Source organism: Manis pentadactyla, chromosome 8 (genome assembly GCF_030020395.1).
Source record: "Manis pentadactyla isolate mManPen7 chromosome 8, mManPen7.hap1, whole genome shotgun sequence".
In the NCBI taxonomy this organism is placed as follows: Eukaryota; Metazoa; Chordata; class Mammalia; order Pholidota; family Manidae; genus Manis; species Manis pentadactyla.
The window spans coordinates 110,372,900-110,378,899 of record NC_080026.1 but is presented as its reverse complement, the minus strand read 5'-3'; positions in this window follow the sequence as shown (position 1 = coordinate 110,378,899).

Genomic DNA, 6,000 nt, shown 5'->3' with positions numbered 1-6,000 from the left:
AGGCTTTGAGCACCTGTGGAAGGAGTGGTGCCCTTGGCTGCAGCTCTGAGGGTGTGACTATGGCCTTCCGCCCTTTCCTCCCAAGATCCTCTAGGCCAGGAAGAAGGCTCAGGCTGCGAGTTCCTCCGGGGCCCATGGTGGTCATAACCTTGACCATAAACTAGTCACTCCACCCTATTTTCATCAGGGTTGCTATTACTGGAGGAAAACAGGCAGTTTCTTGCCTCCTACCTGTTACAGTGTGATTTTGCAGGGTGGGGGTGGTGGCGGGCTGTATATCAAGTTGAGGCCAGAGAGAGTTGTTGCTCTAAGAAATTCTTAAGTCAACTGAGACTTAACATCGGGTAACCAACCATCCTGGTTAGCCTGGAACGGTTTTCCCAGGATGCCGTCAGTGCTGAACCCAGGACAGTCCCAGACAACCGGAGTGGGTGGTCACCCTACTGCAAGCTCCTCGCTTCTTTTACAACAGGGCCACGGGAAGGTCCTGTGTTCTTGCTATGGCACTCGTCAGGATGAATGGAGGCTTGTGGGAGGGGTTGGGGTGGTGGAGGACTTTCTTGGGAAATACATGAGCATTACGCCAAGGAATCATTCCTAGCCCTTGTTAGGATCCTGCCTCTTCCTGGACCACCCCCGTGGTTCCTTGGAGGTGGAGACCAGGAGAACCCTTGCCAAGGCTTTCTACTCTTTGATAGATGACATCCTGCTGTAGTCCTGTGACCTGGGCTGGATAATGTAGAAGGCACCAGAGGTCCTTAAACCAAACCTGAAGCAGCCATGTTCTGCTTCATCTGCTTGAAGCCCCAGTCTAGGCATCTTGCACCTTCACAGGGAGAGGTTCACAGGGGAGAGGTCCCCAGACTAAGGCCACCCTGAACTTAAAACTATAAGCAAACACCTCCCCCCCAGACACACACACAAATAATGCCCTTGACACAAAAGGCATGACCTTCAGGTTTAAAATTATTTTGCTTCTCTGGATTTCTAAGATTAATAAACTTTCCAGACCTCCCCCTGTACCCCATGTACCCCATGGGGACAGACATTGCATGGGAGTGGGGGGAATATGAAAGTCTATAAGTCAGGGTCCTGGGCTCTAGATCTGACAGTCTGCCTCTGTGTAGACTAGGCGGACATCATGGGTGATTGCCTTCGATGCCACAGTGTCTGGGTTTAAATTTGGTTCTTTGACTTGCCTCGAGCAATTTATTTAATCTCTGTGTGCTTCAGTTTCCTCATCTGTAGATTTTTTTAAATTAAGGTATCATTGATACATAATCTTAAGAAGGTTTCACAAGAGCAGCATTGTGTTTACTACATTCACCCATATTATCAAGTCCCCATCCCCACCCCATTACAGTCACTGTCCATCAGCATAAGATGCCACAGAGTCGCTGCTTATCTTCTCTGTGCTGTACTGCCTTCCCTGTGACCTACGTATATTGTGATTGCAAATTATACTCCCCCTTTATCCCCTTCTCCCTCCCTCCCCACCTACCCTCCTCACTCCTTTCCCTTTGGTAACTGGTAGTCCCTTCTTAGAGTCTGTGAAACTTTTGCCTTTTTGTTCCTTCAGTTTTGCTTTGTTGTTACACTCCACAAATGAGTGAAATCATTTGATACTTGTCTTTCTCCACCTGGCTTATTTCACTGAGTATAATTCCCTCTAGCTCCATCCATGTTGTTGCAAATAGGAGGATTTGTTTTCTTTTTATGGCTGAATAATATTCCACTGTGTATATGTACCACATCTTTATCCATTCATCTACTGATGGGCAGTTAGGTTGCTTCCATATCTTGGCTATTGTAAATAGTCTCATTGTTGATTTATAATATAATTATACCTTCCTCACAGGGTTGTGGGGGGGATTAAGTCTACATGTGAAACACTTAAAAAACCACAGCACACAGTTAACCATATTAATTAAGCCCAATAAATGATAACCATATTAATTATATTTCTATGACCACAGCATATCATGCTTTCTCTCTAGGTCTCTGTTTGCTCATCTGTAAAATGAGGGGGTTATAAACTAGTCCCGCAGGGGTGTCTTAGGGAGCTCTGTTCCTGTTCCCTGACCCCCAGCTTCAGTTGTAGCAGCTCTGTTTCTGTTTGACATCCTGTCCTTCAGCCAAGATACCATGTAAAAGAGTTGTGCAGCTCAAAACACACAAACAAGTGAACCAACATTGCAGAAATGCTCAGAGTTATGATGACACTGCCATTCAAGAGTTTTATTGTTTCCCCTGATTTTTGCCACTGGTAATTGGTTGGCATCCTGGATTCACTTTTTCACCAAGAGTCAGCCTGCTATTTTTTTATAGTGAGGCTTTTTATGCCATCTCCCCACACTACTGGTCAGGGCGTTTCCCAAAGGAGGATGAACAGTTGTATAGGTCTGAGGCCAGTTGATATAAACATTGAGGTTCTCCTATTTGTCTTAGACAAATGGAGCAAAGTATGAGACACATCCTGGAGTGACTTAATAGTTATGCAAGTTTGGGCAAGTCTCTTAAATTCTTCGAACCTCAGTTTTCCTGCCTGTGAACTGGATCTCCCTTACAGGAAGCTTTTGTGAGGTCAACAGATAATTCGTCTCATGGATTTAGCAGAGAGCCTGGCTGCCGAGGAGTCACCCTCGGTAGTTGCAGGTTGTTTTGCTGTCAGCTAAAAAGGACTACTCCCACACACCTTCTCCTGACCCCCCTGGAGCAGGACTCCGGTCTTGTTGCTTTGGCTGCTTCTGCTGTCATGTCTTTTTCAGTGGGAATAAACAGAGAGGACCAACAGCCCTCAGGGGTAAGGGAGGCGGGAAAGGAGAAGGCTCTTGATAGCGCGAGCCCTGCCCAGCTGCCCAGCTGGTTTGCTGCTGTCTGACACAGTGAAGCGAGTTACCTTGGACACCGCCAGGCATGCTGCATTCCCACACATGGACCCTGCTGTCACCTCTGTTCTCCCAATGTGTTTCATTTGCTAGCATAAATCTGCTGATTGCACATGGTGAGAAGGTGCTTTCTAGTCAGTTGCTGTCATCTCCGACTTCTGAGCACTTGGAGGTTCTTGCCACTGTTTAATAAACTACAGCTGCTCACTTGGGATTACAGAGCAAGAGATGTCAAAGTGTATTGGTCTAAAAGCTTCTAGCACTGCTCCCTTATCCTCAACACCTCCCTGAAGAAACTTGGCAGGGTTAACACCGTTAAACAGAGGGTGTGGGCGAGGTACATCTGCTTGTCTTGACTGCTGGTATTTTTAACTTCCCTTTCAACCTTTGGCAAATATGAACGGTCAGTATAATAATAGGAGATCAAGGGTCAATACCAACAATAGTAAATAGTGTTTCACGTTTGAACTTTAAAAGTTTGTGAGGCCTAATACCAAAACCAGGCAAAGACCCCACCAATAAAGAAAATTACAGACTAATATCCCTGATGAACGTAGATGCAAAAATACCCAACAAAATATTAGCAAACCGAATTCAAAAATACATCAAAAGGATCATACACCATGACCAAGTGGGATTCATCCCAGGGATGCAAGGATGGCACAACATTCGAAAGTCCATCAACATCACCCACCACATCAACAAAAAGAAAGACAAAAACCACATGATCATCTCCATTGATGCTGAAAAAGCATTTGACGCAATTCAACATCCATTCATGATAAACACTCTCAACAAAATGGGAATAGAGGGCAAGTACCTCAACATAATAAAGGCCATCTATGATAAACCCACAGCCAACATCATACTGAACAGAGAGAAGCTGAAAGCTTTTCCTCTGAGATCGGGAACTAGACAGGGATGCCCACTCTCCCCACTGTTATTTAACATAGTACTGGAGGTCCTAGCCACGGCAATTAGACAAAACAAAGAAATACAAGGAATCCAGATTGGTAAAGAAGAAGTTAAACTGTCACTATTTGCAGATGACATGATACTGTACATAAAAAACCCTAAAGACTCCACCCCAAAACTACTAGAACTGATATCGGAATACAGCAAAGTTGCAGGATACAAAATCAACACACAGAAATCTGTGGCTTTCCTATACACTAACAATGAACCAATAGAAAGGGAAATCAGGAAAAAAAATTCCATTCACAACTGCATCAAAAAGAATAAAATACCTAGGAATAAACCTAACCAAAGAAGTGAAAGACCTATACCCTGAAAACTATAAGACACTCTTAAGAGAAATTAAAGAGGTCACCAGCAAATGGAAACTCATCCCATGCTCGTGGCTAGGAAGAATTAATATCGTCAAGATGGCCATCCTGCCCAAAGCCATATACAGATTTGATGCAATCCCTATCAAATTACCAACAACATTCTTCAATGAACTGGAACAAGTAGTTCAAAAATTCATATGGAAACACCAAAGACCCCGAATAGCCAAAGCAATCCTGAGAAGGAAGAATAAAGTGGGGGGGATCTCGCTCCCCAACTTCAAGCTCTACTACAAAGCCACAGTAATCAAGACAATTTGGTACTGGCACAAGAACAGAGACACAGACCAATGGAACAGACTAGAGAATCCAGACATTAACCCAGACATGTATGGTCAATTAGTATACGATAAAGGAGCCATGGACATACAATGGGGAAATGACAGCTTCTTCAACAGTTGGTGCTGGCAAAACTGGACAGCTACATGTAGGAGAATGAAACTGGACCATTGTCTAACCCCATATACAAAAGTAAACTCAAAATGGATCAAAGACCTGAATGTAAGTCATGAAACCATTAAACTCTTGGAAGAAAACATAGGCACAAACCTCTTAGACATAAACATGAGTGACCTCTTCTTGAACATATCTCCCCGGGCAAGGAAAACAACAGCAAAAATGAACAAGTGGGACTATATCAAGCTGAAAAGCTTCTCTACAGCAAAGAACACCACCAATAGAACAAAAAGGTACCCTACAGTATGGGAGAATATATTCATAAATGCCAGATCCAATAAAGGGTTGACATCCAAAATATATAAAGATCTCATGCACCTAAACAAATAAAAAGCAAGTAATCCAATTAAAAAGTGGGCAGAGGAACTAAATAGACAGTTCTCCAAAGGAGAAATTCAGATGGCCAACAGACACATGAAAAGGTGCTCCACATCCCTAGTCATCAGAGAAATGCAAATTGAAACCACAATGAGATATCACCTCACACCAGTAAGGATCGCCACCATCCAAAAGACAAACAACAACAAATGTTGGCAGGGTTGTGGAGAAAGGGGAACCCTCCTACACTGCTGGTGGGAATGTAAACTAGTTCAACCATTGTGGAAAGCAGTATGGAGGTTCCTCAAAAAGCTGAAAATACACATACCATTTGACCCAGGAATTCCACTTCTAGGAATTTACCCTAAGAATGCAGCAGCCCAGTTTGAAAAAGACAGATGCACCCCTATGTTTATTGCAGCACTATTTACAATAGCCAAGAAATGGAAGCAACCTAAGTGTCCATCAGTAGATGAATGGATAAAGAAGAGGTGGTACATATACACAATGGAATATTATTCAGCCATAAGAAGAAAACAAATCCTACCATTTGCAACAACATGGATGGAGCTAGAGGGTATTATGCTCAGTGAAATAAGCCAGGTGGAGAAAGACAAATACCAAATGATTTCACTCATATGTGGAATATAAGAACAAAGGAAAAACTGAAGGAACAAAACAGCAGCAGAGTCACAGAACCCAAGAAGGGACTAATAGTTACCAAAGGGAAAGGGACTGGGGAGGACGGATGGGAAGGGAGGGAGAAGGGGGGGAGAAGAAAGGGTACCTTACGATTAGCATGTATAATGGGCGGGTGGCATGGGGAGGGCTGTGCAACACAGAGAAGACAAGTAGTGATTTTACAGCATCTTACTTCACTGTTGGACAGTGACTAATGGGGTAGGTGGGGGAGAATTGGTGAAGAGGGGAGTCTAGTAATCATAATGTTCCTCATGTAATTGTAGATTAATGATACAAAAAAAAATGATGGT